Here is a 23,109-nt window from a genome sequence, read left to right on the forward strand (position 1 = left end):
ATTGGGTTTTTTTTTAATTTTCATCATAGTTCCACGTGTTTTGGTATCAGACTGTGTGGTTTACTTTCCATTTTTAAGAAACTGGACTTCAAACCTTCAAAGTAAATGATAATCGATATTCATCATTTCTCCACAACAAAGAACTATGTTAGGCCCTTGGTCTGGCATCCCATAAGGAACTAGAGGAATGGCTGCAACGTATCATGAAGAAAGAATTCTAATTATCTTGCTTGCTTATACTAGGGATGGCTAAATAGGATAAATATTATATGAGAAAAAGCACGGACTAAATGCAGGAGCCAGAGTTCTGAGTTTGAACCTCTGCCCTGACTCCAATTTGCTGTATGGCCTAAGGCAAGCCACTTTGGACCAGATTTTCAAAGTTGTTTTGGTGCCTAAAGATGCAGATAGGTGTTTTTGAAAAATCCCATAAGGCACCTAGGAACAGCTCCTCAATGGGAGTTAGGGGCCTAAATTGGATTGAGGAGGCATCCAACTCCCACTGAATAATAATTTTTTTACCATTTATGCTGTTTGTTCACTCTGTGCATTTCACACATTTACACAATGGAATTAGACTGGCCAACTTGATGCATTTATAAATAATTTAACTTTTTGGATTCTCATGCACTAGCACAACATGGAGTCCACTACACTGCAGGAGAATAGTTGTCTAAGATTTTTTTTTTAACAAAAATTATAAATAAATACATGGAGATGTAAGTAGTGGGCTCTTAGTCTCTAGGGAACCAGCCTCTAGAGGGAGATATTGTTATACACACTATGTGTAACACACATGTATAAGCCTCCGAACTAAACAGGTCTGGTTTTTAGCACAACAGCTTTGACAGTGTCTCTTTGATGCTGTTTAAATGCAGTTTTCGTAAATATTTTCTTTCAGACACTGTTTGCAGATTTTCAAATTCTCCAGGACACTTTAAGAAATCTAACAGGCTTTCTAGTATATGAAATCAAGCTTGAATTTGTGCTGAAGACAGTTCTTACAGACAAACTTTTCTGCTGAATAAATTACACCAGAATCAATCTGTGGTGTATGGGACAAGAAACATCTGGTGATAACCTTGGCTGGTCTTATCGTAGATCACGTTCATGATTCAGAATAGAACTAGGGACATATTGATATAGCCATTATAGCCTTCAATTTATGTGCTTGCTATGGTTTTGGACATCTTGAGGGGGAAAAAAGACAATTTGGTCAAAGACCCTGGCATCTTTTGCTTTTAGTGAGAAATGATTTGTGGACTCATTAAATGTTTACTATGTAAACCCCCTTGTAATAAGAAATCTGGTTTGTATATTAGTAATATACCCCACTAGCTATGTATATTCCAGCAGGAATTATAATAAACATCTTACTCCAAGCAGGAAACTTGAAATGATTCAATAATCTGAATAAAAAATCAAGCTGCACCATTCTTTTCATCACTTTTTTTGGTTAGATTTTCTGTGTGCACATATATGTATAGAGGAAATACGGGGTATGTCTACACTGCAGTGAAAAATCCTGCAGTGCAGTATTGAGTCTCAGAGCCTGGATCAATTGACTTGGGCTCACAGGGCTCAGGCTGCAGGCTACAAATTGCAGTGTAGACATTCAGGCTTGAGCTGGAGCCTGGGATCTGAGACCCTCCCCCTCGCAGGGTAGACATATCCATAATGCAGGGGTGAGCAAACTATGGCCTGCAGGCTGTATCCGGCCCCTCAGGGCTTTGGATCCGGCCCGTGGAATTGCCCCCTGTGGTGCCATGGGCCCCGCACCGCTCTCAGAAGCGGCTGGCACCACTTCCCTGTGGCCCCCCAGGTGGGGGGGCAGAGGGCTCCGTGTGTTGCCCTTGCCTCCAGGCCCCGCCCCCCATGCAGGGAGCCTGCCCTGGCCCCCGTGCATGCCGCCCGCTGCCACCCCAGAGCCACTTTAGGTAAGCGGCGCCAGGCCGGAGCCCGAACCCCTCCTGCACCCTGCCCCCCAACTCCCTGCCCTAAGCCCCCTGCCTGCACCATGCATTCCTCCTGCACCCCAACTCCCTTCCCTGAGCCCCCTCGGACACCCCGCATCCCTCATGCACCCCAACCCCCTGCCCTGAGCCCCCTCATACACTCCATACCCCTCCTCTGCCCCAATCCCTTGCCCTGAGCCCCTTCCTGCACACCGCACCCCCTCCGACACCCCACACTCCCTCCCGCACCCCAACCCCCTGCCATGGCCCAGCATACAATTTCCACACCCAGATGTGGCTCTCAGCCCAAAAAGTTTGCCCACCCCCTGCCATAATGGCTAGGTGAGATTAACCACTAAAAACCAGACAATTTTTGCTTTAAAAAAAAAATCTGCCGTAGCTGAGCAATCAAACACTTGAAGCCACTGACAAAACCATGTGCTTGATTCCCCATCATCTTGCACTTTGTGTAGTCATTTGCACCTGTGCAAGAGTGGTTGTAAAGTGCCATCACTGTTCTTTGGCAGCATTCTATACCCACTTTGCACGGGGGTGAATGAGAGGCAAAGTACAAAGCAATGGCGAATGTTTTAGTATCTTCAAAAGACCAAAATAAGTCTGGGCTGAGAGAAGGGTTTGTTAAAATGTTAGGAACAAATTGCTTTTTGGAACTGAACCTGAGAAAGAGAAGCAGAGGAATTGTGTAACCTCACACTGCTGTATTCCACTGAGGGTTTGTGATGACATCAAAAACACAGAGAATCTGCTTCAAGAAATGTATTCATTTGACCTGGGCTCCCCAAAGAGAATGGACAGCCTCATTATACTGCTACTTCTGTGCAGCACTAACCCACCCCTGCATCTGCTTCTCCCCCCAGCATCAACACTATCATGACTTCAAAAGATCTTATTAGCAGTTGAACAAGGCACTATACAGGGGTGGAATTCTGCCTGAAATTGACCCACTCAGGGAGTGTCTGAGGTCTGTTCTCTTCTTGAGGCATGAGAAATCTATGATATTATTTTTATTAGTTATTTGTACAATCCCACTCCTGCAGTTGGAGCCACTTGTGCAGACTCTTGGGCCTGTGTAGAGCCCCACTTCGTTTCAATAGGTCTCCACACAAGAGAAGCCAATTGCAGGATTATATAAATTATTTTGACCATCTAGGAGCATTTCTCAAAGTTCATTGCATCACGACCCCCTTCTGACAACAAAAATTACTACATGACCCCAGGAGGGGAGACCGTAGCCCAAGCCCTGCTGCCCAGGGTGTGGGGGGCCAAAGCTGAAGCTTCAGGGCTTCAGCCCAGGGATGGGGGGTGTGACGGGTTGGATCACAGAAACCCCCTTGGGAGCTGCCACCCAATGTGCCAAGACTACCCCTGCTTCTGTTTTCCCTGCCAGCTCAGGATTCCAGCACCCTGTCTTGCTGAGCCAGACACTCCAGTCTGCTCTAACAAAGACTCAGGGTCTGAATCACTTGTCCCAAAGCTGCAAGTTTACCTGAAAACCAGCTCACAGGAGTGTGCTTGTCTTTAGCACTCAGATGCCCAACTCCCAATGGGGTCTAAACCCAGATAAATCCGTTTTACCCTGCATAAAGCTTATGCAGGGCAAACTCATAAATTGTTCGCCCTCTATAACACTGATAGAGAGATATGCACAGTTGTTTGCTCCCCCAGGTATTAATACATACTCTGAGTAAATTACTAAATAAAAAGTGATTTTATTAAATACAGACAGTAGGATTTAAGTGGTTCAAAGTAGTAACAGACAGAACAAAGTAAGTCACAAGCAAAATAAAATAAAATGCGCAAATCTATGCCTAATCAAACTAAATACAGATAATCTCACCCTCAGAGATGCTTCAGTAAGTTTTTCTCAGACTGGACACCTTCCAGGCCTGGGCACAATTCTTTCCCCTGGTACAGCTTTTGTTCCAGCTTAGGTGTTATCTAGGGGATTCTCCATGATGGCTCCTCTCTCTCTCTGTTCTCTTCCACCCCTTTATATATCTTTTGCATAAGGCGGGAACCCTTTGTCCCTCTGGGTTTTTACCCACCCCCACTGGAAAAGCACCAGGTTAAAGATGGATTCCAGTTCAGGTGACATGATCACATGTCACTGCAAGACTTCATTACTCACTTGCCAGCACACACATATACAGGGAGACTCACAGGTAAACAGCCATCTGCAGACAATGGGAGTCATCAAGATTCCAAACCATCATTAATGGCCCACACTTTACATAATTACAATAGGCCCTCAGAGTTACATTTTATATTTCTAGTTTTAGATACAAGAGTGGTACATTTCTACAAATAGGATGATCAAACTCAGTAGATTATGAGCTTTGTAATGATACCTTACAAGAGACCTTTTGCACAAAGCATAACCCATTTGCATTATAGTCACTTATTATCAAATTTTTTATAAAACTATCCCAGTTACATTATATTCACTTATTATCATGTTTTTATAAAACCATGTAGACTGCACAACGTCACACCCTCCTCCTGAACTTACTGCCAGAGACTTGGACACTGACCATGGCGGAGGCAGTATACCTAAAATTCGTTTTTGGGCTCCCCTATGGGGCAGACACTCCTGTGTCCCCCAAAAGGGAAAGAGACCCTGACCCAGCTGTAGGCTCACAGCTACCAGCTATGAGGGACCTTTCGCTGGCCAGCAAAATCCCCCCCCTTTCACTCAGGTTGGGTTTGCTTCCAGCTAGAGTCCTTGGGGTTTGTTCCCACCGCAGCAGTCACCAGGACCCCAACTTCCAGCTCCAGGATACATGTCTCTGTGCACCTCTTCCACTCCATTACAGCCAGGTCATGCTTCTGGGTCTTAATTGCTTTGTCTCTTAAGTCCAGGTTGGTGGGCACCCTTTTCTTTTTCCAGGTCAGCCTTTTCCCAGGCAAATTGTACATCAGTTTCCATTTGTCTTCCCTTGAGACCACCACTCGATGAGCTGGGATACCACAGAGAACACCCTCCTGCCAGAACAGGCACCCCTCCACTCCTGTCTTGCTAGGTTAGACACTCCAGTCAGCTTCAGCACAGACAGAGGTTGGGCCACACCCATCTGCAGTTCACTGAAACTGAGATGTACTCAGCTCAGGGGCTTCTTAGTTAACAGAGACATTCCCAGCGCCCATTGTTCAGTCTTTCTGGGCAATTTGCAACTTGTGTAGTTTTAGCTTCTTTTGATCTTCATTCTTACTTATTTTGCTTCCTTTTCTGTCCCTAATTCCCTTTCCCGAAATAAGCAAACAGAAAATAACAAACCAGTAACCACTTTGTCTGTTCTCCAGCCACCACACTTAAAACTCACTTAAAATCACTACCAGTATCTCAAAGCAATCAGCTGTGCACAGATCCTGCCGACTACGCCACTGTGACGGGTTGGATCACAGAAACCCCCTTGGGAGCTGCCACCCAATGTGCCAAGACTACCCCTGCTTCTGTTTTCCCTGCCAGCTCAGGATTCCAGCACCCTGTCTTGCTGAGCCAGACACTCCAGTCTGCTCTAACAAAGACTCAGGGTCTGAATCACTTGTCCCAAAGCTGCAAGTTTACCTGAAAACCAGCTCACAGGAGTGTGCTTGTCTTTAGCACTCAGATGCCCAACTCCCAATGGGGTCTAAACCCAGATAAATCCGTTTTACCCTGCATAAAGCTTATGCAGGGCAAACTCATAAATTGTTCGCCCTCTATAACACTGATAGAGAGATATGCACAGTTGTTTGCTCCCCCAGGTATTAATACATACTCTGAGTAAATTACTAAATAAAAAGTGATTTTATTAAATACAGACAGTAGGATTTAAGTGGTTCAAAGTAGTAACAGACAGAACAAAGTAAGTCACAAGCAAAATAAAATAAAATGCGCAAATCTATGCCTAATCAAACTAAATACAGATAATCTCACCCTCAGAGATGCTTCAGTAAGTTTTTCTCAGACTGGACACCTTCCAGGCCTGGGCACAATTCTTTCCCCTGGTACAGCTTTTGTTCCAGCTTAGGTGTTATCTAGGGGATTCTCCATGATGGCTCCTCTCTCTCTCTGTTCTCTTCCACCCCTTTATATATCTTTTGCATAAGGCGGGAACCCTTTGTCCCTCTGGGTTTTTACCCACCCCCACTGGAAAAGCACCAGGTTAAAGATGGATTCCAGTTCAGGTGACATGATCACATGTCACTGCAAGACTTCATTACTCACTTGCCAGCACACACATATACAGGGAGACTCACAGGTAAACAGCCATCTGCAGACAATGGGAGTCATCAAGATTCCAAACCATCATTAATGGCCCACACTTTACATAATTACAATAGGCCCTCAGAGTTACATTTTATATTTCTAGTTTTAGATACAAGAGTGGTACATTTCTACAAATAGGATGATCAAACTCAGTAGATTATGAGCTTTGTAATGATACCTTACAAGAGACCTTTTGCACAAAGCATAACCCATTTGCATTATAGTCACTTATTATCAAATTTTTTATAAAACTATCCCAGTTACATTATATTCACTTATTATCATGTTTTTATAAAACCATGTAGACTGCACAACGTCACAGGGGGCTGTAACCTGAGCCCCACTGCCCAGGGCCAAAGCCCTCGGGCTTTGGCTTTAGCCCTGGGCAGTGGGGCTTGGACTTTGGCTTCAGCCCCGGCCCCAGAAAGTCTAACACCTGCCCTGGAGACCCCATTAAAATAGGAGTGTGACCCATTTTGGGGTCCCAACTCACCGTTTGAGAACCCAGGAGTGGATTTACCATGAAACAAACTGTGCGGTGGCACACGGCCCCCAACGACAGGGGGCCCCCCAAAATGCAGGACAAATATCTGACAACCTGCACCTGCCGGTTGTACAGCAGGGCTCAGGCAGGCAGGCTGCCTGCATGCCGTGGCTGGTGGCCCCCAGCTGCTGGCACTTCTCTGCGTGCCCCTGGTGGGGGGAGGGGTGGGGAGAGGAACCGCTGCCCCACTCGTCCCAAGGGGATTGCAGAGACATGCCAGCAGCAGGGCTAAGGTGGATCCCTGCTAGGGTGACCAGATGTCCCAATTTTATAGGGACAATCCCAATTTTTGGGTCTTTTTCTTATATAGGCTCCTATTACCCCCCACCCCATCCCGATTTTTCACATTTGCTATCTGGTTACCCTACTCCCCACCCTCTCTGCCTCCCTCCCTCTGAGCCGCTTCGCTTCCGGAAGTGGCAGGCATGCCCCTGCCATCCCTGGGGGCGGGGGGGGGATGTTGTCTCTGTGCACTGCCCCCGCCCCGAGTGCCGACTCCACAGCTCCCATTGGCCAGGAACTGTGGCCAATGGGAGCTGCAGGGACGGCGCCTGCGGGCAGCGGCATGCGGAGGCCCCCTTGCTCCCCCCCTGCCAGAGGGGTGTGTGTGCTAATCGCTTTGGAAGCCACGCCACCTGAGGTAAGTGCTGCCCCCCTCCCACACCCCAACACCCTGCCCAAGCCCAGAACCTGCACCCAGCACTCAAACTTCCTCCCAAAGCCCGTCCCCTGCATCACCTCCCACACCCCAAGCCCCTGCCCCAGCCCAGAGCCTGCAGCCAGCACCCAAACTTCCTCCCAGAGCCCACCCCCCACATCCCCTCCCACCCCCCAACCCCCTGCCCCAGCCCAGAGCCTGCAGCCAGCACCCAAACTTCCTCCTAGAGCCCTGTCCCTATCAAGGTACCTCACTTTATTTTCATTTACTTCCCATTACTTATAGCAGTGGTTCCCAAACTTGTTCTGCCGCTTGTGCAGGGAAAGCCCCTGGCGGGCCGGGCCGGTTTGTGTACCTATCACATCTGCAGGTTCGGCTGATCGCGGCTCCCAGTGGCCGCGGTTCGCTGTTCCAGGCCAATGGGAGCTGCTGGAAGTGGCGGCCAGTACGTCCCTCGGCCCGCGCCGCTTCCAGCAGCTCCCATTGGCCTGGAGCAGCGAACTGCGGCCACTGGGAGCCGCGATCGGCCGAACCTGTGGACGCGACAGGTAAACAAACTGGCCAGGCTTTCCCTGCACAAGCGGTGGAACAAGTTTGGGAACCACTGACTTATAATATAGGAGGAGGATGAAGAAAAAAAGAATGAAAAACTGGCAGGGGGAGAGAGGGAGATAAGAGAGAATGTTCTTTTTCTTCGCTGGGTCCCGAGCGGGGGCCCCCCAATAATGAAGCTGCGCACAGGGCCCCACTAACTCAAAATCTGCCACTGTGAGCACCACTGAAGACCCTAGGTCATATAAATTCCCACAGAGGGATGAAGTTCTGCCCTGACTCATAAGTCAAACAATGGGGTCGCATGGTATGTAAACCGGTATAGAATTTGACCCTGAGAGATTATTATTATTGTTATTAGTTTGTGGTAGGTCGCAGCCACAATGTGCTATGTGCAGTCCAGATGGACAAGAAGGGGGATGGTTTCTGCCCCAAAGACTAATGATGGACAGACAGGTAGACACAGATTTGGGGAGAGGAACAACACAAAGGATTTTCTATACAAATTCCTCCTTTTCTGCCAAATGAATTGTTTTATATCTTCTCAAAAATAATGCAAATAAATTCCTCTTTCTTGTATTTATGATTCTCTGCCATTGTGTTATTACAACATTTAATTATTTTGCTTAGTTACAGATTGCTACAGGTTGTTATATGTGAAAAGTTTGACCACTGAATCACTGTTTGAATAAAAAATGTCCATAAAACATATTTGACCTTCATTGTGTCCACAAATACAGCCAACTTGTTTTGCATTGTTTTATAACTACACAGTATGTATATATTTTAAATTATGCAATCAATCCAAGAAGCAGTTGCTACTGACTGCACAGCAGACTGCTTTATCAGAACATGAAGTGAGATTCTGTGAAGTTATGTTAAAAAATTGTGAACCTGATTCTCCTCTCACTTTCACTGGTGTAATTCGATTGACGTCAATTGAATTATACCTGATTTATGCCTGTGTTAAGTGAGAGAAGGATATAACCAGCACTTGTGTTGTTACTGCAGTGCAGTTTACAGAGACATGTAAACTTTTATTTACTGTCTCTTGTCAATTGCACTAAAGATCTTTATGTAACACTGAAAGTTGAATGCTTTAGAAAATTTACCCCATATATACTTTATATAACATTTGCTTTAATTTCTATTTAAGTTACCCTGTCACGGGGCAGTTACCCCACTCCTGGGAGAAAAGGTAGGCTGATTGGGGAAGCGGCCACAGCTGGGGCCACATCTAATCAGGCCACAGCAGGCCCTGATAAGAAGGGCTAAGGGAAGCACTGGGTTAGAGTCTTTCTCTAGCCTTGGAAGGAGAATGGCCTAGCTGCCTGGGAACAGAAGGTACCTGACCTAGAGCAATGCTGGGGAAAGACAAGAGGAGCCGGGGAGCTCCAGCCTGGCAACTCTCCAGGCTGAGGCCTTAAGGTCTAAAGAGGTACTGGGGCTGAAGAGGTGTAGCCCGGGGAGAAGGCAGAGGCAGCTGGTCCTATGCCCTTGCCAGTGATGAGTGACCATTACAGACTGCAGTTTGCTCCAGTGAGAGGGGACTAGATGATGACTGGCAGTAGCCACTGAGGCAAGGTGGGCTTAGAGGGTTGGGGGTCCCCTGGGAGGTGAGACCCAGAGTGTGGGGGGACTGCTGGGGGCAGAACCCCAAGGTAAGGGAGTCTGGGAGGGACATGGGGGCTCTGAGGCAGGAGAGATGCTGGCCAGCAGGGGGTGCTCCAAACTGGAATCGAGCTAATTCCTGAGGCAACCAGCTGGAGGAGCCGCACCAGTGAGTCTGTGGTTTGCTACATACCTGTATTTGAATCTTCTTGAAATAAACAAACTTTAAATTTAACTGACCCTTTTTCATATAAGTGCCTCATTTCTTTAGATAAGTTTAGCCTATGTTCTAAGATTGTTCTGTTCAAATATTAAAGTTCTTCTTTGAGTGGCTCTGCATATTCCCACTTATGGCCACTGTGCCTCCTGGCAGCACTCAACAGAAGAATCTTCTCCAAGCAGTGTCTGTTAGCATGCATGTGCACCCCCTCCTAAGCTCCCTTTGGTATTTTCAAACATACAGAACTGCCTCATAAAACTATTTTAAACTACCTATATTCTACTAGACTTAAAAACTACTGCATACTCAAACTATACTCACAACAACTATAGCAAAGCACTATAACTAGAGAAAACTGTGGGTTCAAAAGACCAGAATGGTTCACTTCCATCTGGTGGAGTGGTTGGAAGGAACAGTGTGTCAGGAACCAGGGCATGGGCAGTCATGTCCAGCAGTTAGAGCCATAGACAGTCAGGCCTGAGGGGTTGAGCCAGCGTCAGTCGCCTGCCCACAACTGGGTCTAGAGCTCAGGGTCGAGCCAGAATTAGTAGCCAGCAATTGTAGCCAAGGGTTGAGCCAGGAACTGTCATCAGGGGTCAAGCTGGAGTCAGTAGCCAGGAATCAGAGGGTTGGGCAAGGAGGCAGGGACCAGGAACAAGGCTCTATCTCAACAACAGGTGAGAGATCTACCTTGTTGCATGGACAACTTCCTGATACTCCCTCCAGGCTTAAACAGTAGGTCAGAGTCAATCAGAGGTCATGGGAGGAGCTGCCAGTCACTGGGTGGCACTTCCTGCAGTGACTGATCTCCCAGGATGTATGAGGCGTTGACAGTAGCTCTGCCAAGGCTACCTCGAGGTGCTGTGGAAGTGCAGCCTGCCTGGAACCCCACAGACCCAGCGTCAAGTCCTCACACTGAGTCGGCAAAGTGCGTCGTGCCCCCTTATATATCTTTGCCCTCAGAATGTTTGAAAACCCCTTAGGAGGGGGGTGCACAGGCACTGCTTGGAGAAAGTTCTACTGTTGGGTGCCACCAGTTGGCACAGTCCCCATAAGTGGGATTATGCAGAGCCATTAAGTAAGTAATCTTCATTTACAAGGAGATCCTAATTTTGAGGGCTCAGTCAAGGCCAGGATGTCAAAGTAATCAAGTGTTTGCTTGTTCAGCAAAAATAAAGCAACACCCTATGTAAAATTAAGATATTTATTTTTGGAAAAAAATGCTCATGAAATTAGGCATGCAAAGCTTTTAAACTGGGATCTAATTAAAGTATCAGTCTCCAAAGTCAATATCACACCTACTGCAAATACATCCAAAATTATATTATTTGAATCCCTGCCTGAGTATGAATTCCCCAGCCTAGACCTTTTGATGCTTTTCACTAAACTGTTAACAGAAATTTAGAAAATCCTGACATTTAATGCAGACCCTAACTTTACTTTGGATTAAACAAAAGCATTTTTCAGTAAAGATCTGTGTGGATCTCAATGTCATTTTCACATTTTGATGGCTAGCAGGAGTTTGCAAGCATGGCAGGCTTTCTCAGGTCTTATTGAGGCTCATATGCCACATAAAAATTTGCAGCAACAGGGAACAAACTAATCCAAAACCCATCCAGATTTTTATGTGCAGTTGTCAACCTGTATTTCCCTCAGCTCTACAGGACCAGTGGGATTCAATGCTGAAAAGATGTGTGTGTGTGTGTGGGGGGGGGTTATATCTACACAGCACAAAACACGCCCATGGCAGATTCTCAGAGCATGGGTCAACTTACTCAGGCTTGTTGGGCTTGTGCTATGGGATTAAAAATAGCAGTGTAGCCATCCAAGCTTGGGCTGGAGCTAGGGCTCCAAAAGACCCTCTCCTCTTGTTGTGATTCACAGCCTGGGCTCTACCCCGAGCCTGAATGTCTACATTGCTATTTTTAGCCCGACAGCAAGAGTCCCAAGGGCCTGAGTCAGTTGGATTTTATAATATGTGTGGGAGGGAGAATGTGCCACTCACAGCACCTATTCCCCAGTCCCAACCCTCCTGCCCCTGTCACTTTCCCCCCCTGAATAACCCATAGGCTGTGCAGAGTTTTTGCAGCGGGGCAGCTATGCAGAGGTGGGATGAACATTCTATTTGGCCACCTTTGCTCTCTGCCCCACTCTCTATTTTGCTCCTCTCTGCTCTGCACAGCAGACGGTGGGAGAGGATAAGTGCCTAAGTAAGGAGAAAGAAGTTCCTCACATTTCTCAAATTCCTGAAGAGGTTACTCTTGTGTATGGGAAAACTTCAACATGGGAAACCCATTTCAACCATAGTTATAATCTGAGATGTCACTGGCTGTAATAGGGTGTTCACCTCACACGAATGGAAGAGGTTAATGGGGGCCTTATGTAGGGTGACCAGACAGCAAATGTGAAAAATTGGGGAAGGGGTGGGGGGGAGGGTAATAGGAGCCTATATAAGAAAAAGACCCCAAAATCGGGACTGTCCCTATAAAATCGGGACATCTGGTCACCCTAGCCTTATGGGCCTGCCATATCCCATTCCAGAAAGGAGCAGTGGAGGTGAGTCCTCCAAGCACCCTAGAGAGAGTGTGCAGGAAGCAGCCAATTGGAAAGAGGCTGCACAAAGCAGCCAGTCAGGGCCAAGCAGGCTAGTAGCTGCAGGGCAGAGCAGGGGTGGTTGCTGCAGCAAGCCCCAGGAGTGAGGACTGTGTTCTTAGCAGGCTGCAGTAAGGTAGCACCTTGGACAGAGCAGTTGCTGGCAGCGACTGGGGGAGCAAGAGGAAGCTCCTTCTGGCTGGCTGCTGGAACTTGCTGGCTGAATGCCCTGAGGAAGGATTAAGTGCTGGGGCTGTGGGGAAGTGGCCCAGAGAATTGAAGCAACACTGAACAAAGTTAAAGAGACACAGCAGAAGGCTGCTATCTACATAGCCCTGGGTCAGGACTCTGAGTAATGGGTAGGCCTGGGTCCCTCCCATTAGCCCCTGGGGAAGTGGCCTGACTCATAGACTTCAAGGTCAGAAGGGACCATTATGATCTTCTAGTCTGACCTCCTGTACAACGCAGGCCACAGAATCTCACCCACCCACTCCTGTAACAAACCCCTGACCTATGTCTGAGCTATTGAAGTCCTCAACTTGTGGTTTAAAGGCTTCAAGGTGCAGAGAATCCTCCAGCAAGTGACCCGTGCCCCACGCTGCAGAGGAAGGCGAAAAAACCCCAGGGCCTCTGCCAATCTGCCCTGGAGGAAAATTCCTTCCCGACCCCAAATATGGCGATCAGCTAAACCCTGAGCATGTGGGCAAGACTCACCAGCCAGACACCCAGGAAAGAATTCTCTGTAGTAACTCAGATCCCACCCTATCTAGTGTCCCATCACAGGCCATTTGGCATATTTACTGCTAATAGTCAAAGATTAATTAATTGCCAGAATTAGGCTATCCCATCATATCATCCCCTCCACAAACGTATCAAGCTTAGTCTTGAAGCCAGATATGTCTTTTGCCTCCACTGCTCCCCTTGGAAGGCTGTTCCAGAACTTCACTCCTCTGATGGTTAGAAACCTTCATCTAATTTCAAATCTAAACTTCCTGATGGCCAGTTTATATCCATTTGTTCTTGTGTCCACATTGGTACTGAGTTTAAATAATTCCTCTTCCTCCCTGGTATTTATCCCTCTGATATATAGAGAGCAATCGTATCTCCCCTCAGCCTTCTTTTGGTTAGGCTAAACAAGCCAAGCTCTTTGAGTCTCCTTTCATAAGACAGGTTTTCCATTCCTCGGATCATCCTAGTAGCTCTTCTCTGTACCTGTTCCAGTTTGAATTCATCCTTCTTAAAAATGGGAGACCAGAACTGCACACAATATTCCAGATGAGGTCTCACCAGTGCCTTGTATAACGGTACTAACACCTCCTTATCTCTACTGGAAATACCTCGCCTGATGCATCCCAAGACCGCATTAGCTTTTTTCACAGCCATATCACATTGGCAGCTCATAGTCATCCTGTGATCAACCAATACTCCGAGGTCCTTCTCCTCCTCTGTTACTTCCAAGTGATGCATCCCCAGTTTATAACAAAAATTCTTATTAATCCCTAAATGCATGACCTTGCACTTTTCACTATTAAATTTCATCCTATTACTATTACTCCTGTTTACAAGGTCATCCAGATCTTCCTGTAGGATATCCCAGTCCCTCTCTGTATTGGCAATACCCCCCAGCTTCGTGTTATCTGCAAACTTTATTAGCACATTCCCACTTTTTGTGCCAAGTTCAGTAATAAAAAGATTAAATAAGATTGGTCCCCAAACCGATCCCTGAGGAACTCCACTAGTAACCTTCTTCCAGCCTGATAGTTCACCTTTCAGTACAACACGTTGTAGTCTCCCCTTTAACCAGTTCTTTATCCACCTTTCAATTTTCATATTGATCCCCATCTTTTCCAATTTAGCTAATAATTCCCCATGTGGAACTGTATCAAATGCCTTACTGAAATCAAAGTAAATTAGATCCACTGCGTTTCCTTTGTCTAAAAAATCTGTTACTTTCTCAAAGAAGGAGATCAGGTTGGTTTGGCACGATCTGCCTTTTGTAAAACCATGTTGTATTTTGTCCCAATTACCATTGACCTCAATGTCCTTAACTACTTTTTCCAAGACCTTGCATACTACAGATGTCAGACTAACAGGCCTGTAATTACCCGGATCACCTTTTTTCCCTTTCTTAAAAATAGAAACTATGTTAGCAATTCTCCAGTCATACGGTTCAACCCCTGAGTTTATTAAAAATTAAAAATCCTTGCTAATGGGCTTGCAATTTCATGTACCAGTTCCTTTACTATTCTTGGATGAAGATTATCTGGCCCCCCCCGATTTAGTCCCATTAAGCTGTTTGAGTTTGGCTTCTACCTTGGATGTGGTAATATCTACCTCCATATCCTCGTTCCCATTTGTCATCCTACCATTATCCCTAAGCTCCTCATTAAAGACTGAGGCAAAGTATTTGTTCAGATATTGGGCCATGCCTAAATTATCCTTAACCTCCATTCCATCCTCAGTGTTTAGCAGTCCCACTTCTTATTTCTTTGTTTTCTTCTTATTTATATGGCTATAGAACCTTTTATTATTGGTTTTAATTCCCTTTGCAAGGTCCAACTCTACATGGCTTTTGGCCTTTCTCACTTTATCCCTACATGTTCTGACCTCAATACGGTAGCTTTCCTTGCTGATCCCTCCCATCTTCCACTCCTTGTAGGCTTTCTGCTTTTTCTTAATCACCCCTCTGAGATGCTTGCTCATCCAGCTTCATCTACAACTCCTGCCTATGTGTTTTTTCCCCTTTCTTGGGATGCAGGCTTCTGATAGTTTCTGAAACCTTGACTTGAAGTAAATCCAGGCCTCCTGTGCCTTTAGATCCACAAGTTCTTCAGACCAGTCCACTTCCCTAACTAATTTCCTTAATTTTTTTAAGTTAGCCCTTTTGAAATCAAAAACCTTAGTCACAGATCTATTTTTGTTTATCCTTCCATTTAGTTTGAACTGAATTAGCTCATGATCGCTCGAACCAAGGTTGTCCCCTACAACCATTTCTTCTATGAGGTCCTCACTACTCACCAAAACCAAATCTAAAATGGCATCCCCTCTTGTTGGTTCGGCAACTACTTGGTGAAGGAATCCATCAGCTATCGCATCCAGGAAAATCCGAGCTCTATTATTACTATTAGCACTTGTCCTCCAGTCTATATCTGTGAAGTTAAAGTCTCCCATGATCACACAATTCCCATTAGTATTTACTTCATTAAAAACATTAAAGAGGTCTCTATCCATATCCAAATCGGATCCCGGTGGTCTGTAGCACACCCCCAAGCACTATTCCAGGGGAGGTTCTAGAAGCTTTCTTCCCCAATGTGATTTTTGCCCAGATAGACTCTGTTCCATCACTTATTTCTTTACAGTCTACCTCATCATTGATATACAATGCTTTGCTACTCCACCACCTTTGCCTTTATTTCTATCTTTCCTAAACAGCACATATGCTTCAATACCTGTACTCCACTCATGATTACTATTCCACCATGTTTCTGTTATCCCTATTATATCTGGTTTCATTTCCTGCACCAATAGCTCTAGTTCCTCCATTTTGTTACCTAGGCGCCTCGCATTAGTGTACAAACATCTTAATTTTTGCTGTTTAGCTTCTCTCACATTCTTTACCTGATTAGGCACAGACATTCTATTGCCAGTATCACCTACTAGATCGGTATCTACACTACTACCCTTCCTCCTTATGTCCATTCTCCTACCCACGGCTGTATCCTTTCTTACTTTGTTTTCTTCCCTCTCAATTTTAAAATCCAGTGTGGAGATTACCTGGACATCTCCCATCCATCTTCCCCAAATTCCTAGTTTAAAGCTCTCTTAATCAGTTCTGCCAGCCTCCATCCTAGAAGTCTATTTCCCTCCCTACTCAGGTGAAGTCCATCCTGAGAGAACAGTCCTCTGTCCATGAATGCTTCCCAGTGGCCATACATCCCAAAGCCCTCCTTATAGCACCACTGCCTGAGCCATCGGTTGATCATCATAATCTTGTCACATTTTTGTTGCCCTTCTCTAGGAACAGGCAGAATCCCGCTGAAGATCACCTGAGCCTCGATTTCCTTAAGGGTCTTTCCTGGTCTGGCATAGTATCTCTTGATACGTTGCAGCGAGAATCTAGCTGTATCATTTGTTCCCACGTGAAGAACAATCAATGGATTAATAATAATAAAATAATTAATGGAAATATCCTATCTCCTAGAACTGGAAGGGACCTTGAAAGGTCATCGAGTCCAGCCCCCTGCCTTCACTAGCAGGACCAAGTACCAATTTTGCCCCAGATCTCTAAGTGGCCCCCTCAAGGATTGAACTCACAACCCTGGGTTTAGCAGGCCAATGCTCAAACCACTGAGCTCTCCCTCCCTTTCCCATGCCAGTTAGGATCCTCTTCAGACTCAGATCCACAGCCCATAGCTTAGCACCAGGCAGACAGCACACCCTTCTGTTCTCTGGATCAGCTCTAGTTACAGGCCTGTCTATTCTGCTCAGTAAGGAGTCCCCAATTACGTAGACCTGCCTTTTCCTGGTGATGGTGTGATTCTCTGATCTATTCCCTGCTCCCTCTGGGTGCAAGTCCTCTCGATTCCTATTGTCCCTTGCAATCCTCCGCAACCCATCCCATATCCTCCTGGGGCTCATATTTGGTGTTATCTCCATTGATTCTTTCTCTCTTCCTATAGGACTAACTGCTCTTCTCTTCTTCCTGGCCCTCTGACCTTCAGCGACCATCTGCTGTGCCCCTTCTTCATTTTCCATCTCCGCAAACCTGTTCCTGAGCTCTATTTCTCCTTCACTAGCCTGTCTTTTCCTCTGCCTGGTTCTCTTAGTCACATGCTTCCACTGTCCACTTTCCTTACACAGCAGTCTCCCCTCAGAGTTCTTTGGTCCTGCTTCCATCTGCAAGTCTGAGCTTTTTCCCTTCAGCCTCCTCATATCTTTGCTCCATCATCTGCTCGAACCCCCTTCTAAACTAAACCAGAGTTTCCACCTGAATCTCTAATCCTCGGATCTTTTCTTTCATCAGCTCTATCAGGCGGCACTTCATGCAGATAACACTCTTTTCAGGTACCCCCTCCAGGATCATGTACATGCCGCAGTTTCCACATCCAGTCATCTTCATTGTGTCTTCCACTGCTTGGGTCACTACCACTGCTGCCTCTGTATCTGTCATAGCCTTCTCACTTAAGTCCTGTTAGTCTGGGAAACACAAACCAAATCAAAACACCACCACTCACAGCAACACAAACCCCCAACGAGCACCAAAACACTGTCAGACCGCCACACTCTCCCTTCACTAACCTGTCTGTTCCTCTGCCTGGCTCTCTTAGTCTTCCCCTCAAACTCCCATTTACAGCTCTGTTTGCTGATTCTTGTGCCGCTGCAGCTGTCTATGCCAGTGCCTGACTGGCTGGCTACCTTTATAGGACCCCTAGTCAGAGAAGCCCCACCCCCTAATTAGGGCTCAGCTTCTCTCCCAGCACACTGCCCCTACCAGCCTCTTCTCCTCCAACAGACGTCCCACTCAAACTCCCCTGTTTACAGCTCTGTTTGCTGGCTCCTGTGCTGCTGCAGCTGTTTACGGACCATGATACACACCCCGGAGGAGGGAAACCAAGATGTTGACCTGTCTGGAGGGCCGAGTCACGAAGAAGATTGTGTGTGGTTCCTGGAGTGACGTAGGTCTGCAGGCAGAGACGATGACAGAAGAGGCACCACTGGAAGAGGGCTCACCAACTGGCAAAGCTAATCCCCAGGATGGCCAGCAAGAGGTGCCACTGTGGTGATGAACTCTGACACTGCCTAAAAATCAGTGGGTAAATATGGCACTTTCATATCCATTGCATGAAAAATAATGTGATTAAGAATGATTTAACTGGATATTCATATATGATCAATGAAATCCAGACTAAAATAAATAAGCTTTCTACATATGCACAACAACAACCCTCCAGCCCCACAAATATCCACATGCTATTTTCCCTGGGGGAGAAAAATGAAGAAGCAACCACTTGTAACAGATACTAGTCACCTCACTTAATGTGCCATTGGAAGGCACTTGGACAGCATGGGGATGTACACAGCATAAAACCTAAATGGAGCAGAAGGGAGATGGTGTCAAAGACAACGAATAGCAAAGTACCTTCCAACCTGGGCTATGATTTTGGAATGTAGTTCCTAAAGAAATATCCAATTTACATACTAAAGACCTGATCCTTTATTGTAATTCACACAGGCACATCTGCCAGCGCTGAGCTCCACTGAAGCCTACAGGCCTCCATGTGGGTGCCCACATGTTGCAAATCATGGGAAAGAGGCCTCAATATGTACACAATACTGGCTAGTGTCTCATCTCAGTGACACCAATATAAATCCAAAGTAATTTATTTGACGCCAATGTAGTTACTCCAAATCTATACCAGTGTGAAGCAGAATCTGGCCCTGTGATGAATTAACAGTATTGTGTGATATTCAGAACCTGGACACAGATGCTTGTGAATTAAAACTGCAGAGTTGCATCAATGTTCACTGACATTTAAGAGACAGCCATTGATGTTTTAAAAATATGCCCATTTGTATAAACCAACTCAGCTATGGAATACTAGACATCTGAACAACTGATGCCTACAACCAATTAGTTATTGATCATTAAATGAACTCGGTTTTTATTTTTTAAATTGTATTATTGCTGTAAAATAGTATGTCATGTTTATAAAAACAAGTTAATTATAAAGTATAACATGTGTTTTTGTTTTCTTGAATAAAACGGATATAAAAACTAAAGTATTTTTTTCTTTTTCCAAAGAAAATACATCAGTCAAATTCTTTAATATAACAACATTTAAGCTGGAAGAAAAGAAAAGTTCTATGATTTTTATATGGTTCCCATTACCATAGTATCTGAGCATCTCACAATCTTCAATGTATGTATCCTCATGTATATAAGTTAGGGAAGTGCTATTATCCCCATTTACAGAAAGGGAACTGAGGCACAGAGAGACTAAAAGAGGCTTGTCTTTACTGAAAAATTAACTTGAGTTATAATTTGAATGTTGCCCCTAACTCAAGTCTTGTCATAGACTCATGGACTTTAAGGCCAGAAGGGCCCATCATGAGCATCTAATCTGACTTCCTGCACTTTGCAGGCCACACACAGAAGCTCGCCCACCCAGTCTTGTGATAGACCCATAACGTCTGGCTGAATTACTGAAATCCTCAAATTATGATTTAAAGACTTAAAGTTACAGAGAATCCACCATTTACACTAGTTTAAACCTGCGGGTGACCTGGGCTCCATGCTGCAGAGGAAGGCAAACCCTCCCCTAGGTTCTCTGCCAATCTGGCCTGGGAGAAGATTCCTTCCTGACCGCAAATATTGTGATCAGTTAGTTAGCCCCTGAGCATGTGGGCAAGACCCATCAGCCAGATACCTGGGAAAGAATTCTCTGTAGTAACTGAGAGCCCTCCTCATGTAGTGTCCCAACACCAGCGGTTGGAGATATTTGCACTGCAGAAAGGGATCTGGGGGTCATAGTGGATAACAAGGTAAATATGAGTCAACAGTGTAACACTGTTGCAAAGAAAGCAAACATCATTCTGAGATGTATTAGCAGGAGTATTGCAAGCAAGACACAAGAAGGAATTCTGCTTTACTCCACACTGATTAGGCCACAACTGGAGTATTGTGTTCAGTTCTGGGTGCCACATTTCAGGAAAGATGTGGCCAAATTGAAGAAAGTCCAGAGAAGAGCAATCAAAAATGATTAAAGGTCTAGGATATATCTATGAGAGAACCTATGAGAGAAGATTGAAAAAAATGGGTTTATTTAGTCTGGAGAAGAGAAGACTGGGGGGTGGGAGGGGGTCATAACAGTTTTCAAGTACATAAAAGGTAGGAGAGAGAAAAATTATTCTCTTTAACCTCTGAGGATAGGACAAGAAGCAATGGACTTAAATTGCAGCAAAGGCGATTTAAGGTTGGACATTCGGAAAAACTTCCTAACTGTCAGAGTGGTTAAGCACTGGAATAAATTGCTCCAATACGTCTGTTAGTCTATAAGGTGCCACAGGACTCTTTCTCACTTTTTACAGATCCAGACTAACGCGGCCACCCCTCTGATACTTTTCCATCATTGGAGGTTTTTAGGAGCAGGTTAGACAAACACCTCTCAGGGATGGTCTAGACTAGATAATACTTAGTCCTGCCATGAGTGCAGGAGACTGGATTAGATGACCTCTTGAAGTCCCTTCCACTCCTATAATTCTATTAGCAGTCATAGACCAGCTATATGCCATTGTAGGCAACCTCATCATACCATCCCCTCCAAAAAACTTATCAAGACCAGTCTTGAAGCCAGTTAGGTTTTTCACCCCTACTCCCCTTGAGAAGAATGAATGGCCATATTGGGTTAGACCAATGATCCATCTAACCCAGAATATGGTCTACTGACAGAGGCCAATGCCAGATGCTTCAGAGAGAATGAAAGGAACAGGGTAATTATCACTGATCCGTCCCATGATCTGGAAGTCAGAGGTTTAGGGACACCCAGAGCATGGAGTTGCATCCCTGGCTATTTTGGCTAATAGCCATTGATGGACCTATCCTCCGTGACTGACAACTCTTAACTCGAATGTAGTGGTCTTTTTAACTCAAGCTGGCTGGCCTGGAGTCTCCTGGAATTGGCATTGATCTCCTGGTGACTATTCAAAGCAATCCAGGAGATTTTAATGGGATATTTTAAGAAAATGACATTGTCATGTTGGCAAAAAAAAAAAAATCTCCTGGAATAGCTTCAGTCAGAGTTGGCAACCGTACTGGCATGTCAGGGGTCTAGGTTAAAGCTCGAGCTAGCACAACTCAGCTGCTAACATGACTCCTCTGCAGTGTGGATGCAGACTAGCTCCACTTGAATGACAATAGTCCTCTAATGCCTTCCCACAGTTCTTCCTGTGTGCCTTGAAAAGACACAGACAGACAAGTTATCCCACAATTCAATGGGAAAATTAATAGAGTGGCTCGGTTTACTGCAGCACAAAGAACCATGGGATGTGCCCCCAGAAGTTCTAGTGTCACACGTGAGTGAGTTCAGCACCAATGGGGACTCAGCGGTTCAAGTGTTGTTTCACAGTGTGGCCACTCTCACTCAAGCTAGGCTAACTCAATAGAAATAACATGAGTGGAAATAACTCAAGTTCACTCTGCAATGCCCTGATTTGCCTAAGCTCACACAAGACATCTCTGGCAGAGCAGGGAATTGAACCTCAGTCTCCCAAGATCCTAACCCCTGGATCAGAGAAGATGGACGAGAGGGAGCAAGACAGGAACAGGTAAGTACATCAGCTTCCCCCTTGGTTATCTCTTCATGGTCTTTTGTATTTTGACAGCCTTGAAGAAACTTTCTTGTTGGCCATATAGTTACCTTCAAGCCTACCAGCAATATTAGGACGGTCAGTGCGTCACATCCACTTCTTGCAATCATTACAATAACGATGTACCAGTTCACCAGGATCAATATTTGATGTCCAACAGAAAGAAATCTAAGCTCAAAGAATAATATTGATCAAAGTTACCATCCAAAGTATTTGAAAGGAAGTTCAGCATAGTTAATACATTATAGGAGAAGTTTAAATCACCAAGAGGAAAATGTAGAATGCAGATGTCATGCTGCTACCTGTTGCCTAGCAATATTGCATATGTGTGGCACAAGATTGATAGATATCACCCACTCAGATCACTGGATTCAGACCTTCGCCATAGTCTTGTCACTTAGAGAAACTGCCAAAAATCAGTAAGAGAAACAGCAGATGGAGAAGTGAAGCACCACAGGCTGACCGAATCTTACTGTCTCCAGTATAATAATGCCCAGAAGACCAGCTCTAAACCAATGGCTGTTCAATTATTCTGGATATATTTTCCCTGTGTAAATATGAAAACTTACTGCCTAGAGAGATATATCTGGGTCGTGCAAGTTGAGATAATAATATCTTGGAATTAAAATGGCAATTTGGTTTCATAATTTTTACTGACTCACACTGCATTATCTTTAAGTAGGAAGAACAGAAAATTCTCAGATATTATACATAATTATGATGTTATTATAGTGTTCTTGATATCAAGTGCTGAAGTTAAGGTTAAGATGCAGCCCAGCTTTTTCAACAACCCATAACATTCTCAAAATATACTTTTTTATGTTGAAATTTTCCATGATCCAGCTCAGCCTGAAGGCAATATTAAAAAAAAAATCATCAGGATTGGTTCAGCTATTTATTCAGTTAGTATAAAAAAGACAGTGTCTACATATGTTCCATTTTTAATTTTGGACTTGCATAATTCCAAAAATGGCTAAAGACAGAACTTCAAATTGAGAGTGTTTTATAGTCCTCGTTAGAGTAAAAAAAAAAAAAAAAAAAGGTATTCAATTTTGAAGAAAATGAGCTTAGTATTTTTAAAATTAAAAAAATAAATTCATAGATATCCAATAGAATAACTTCCACACAATTTTTCAGGACGCACTAAAGCTAAAATGGTTCAGAACATTGCATTTACTGAGAAACTCTTAACTACTTAAGGACTTGTGATTAGAGTCATAGAATCATAGACATGTAAGACTAGAAGGGATCTTAATATGTCATCTAGTCCAGTTTCCTGCACTGAGGCAGGACTCAGTATTATCTAGATCATCCCTGACAGGTGTTTGTCTAAACTGTTCT

This window comes from Emys orbicularis, chromosome 9 (genome assembly GCF_028017835.1).
Source record: "Emys orbicularis isolate rEmyOrb1 chromosome 9, rEmyOrb1.hap1, whole genome shotgun sequence".
Lineage (NCBI taxonomy): Eukaryota > Metazoa > Chordata > Testudines > Emydidae > Emys > Emys orbicularis.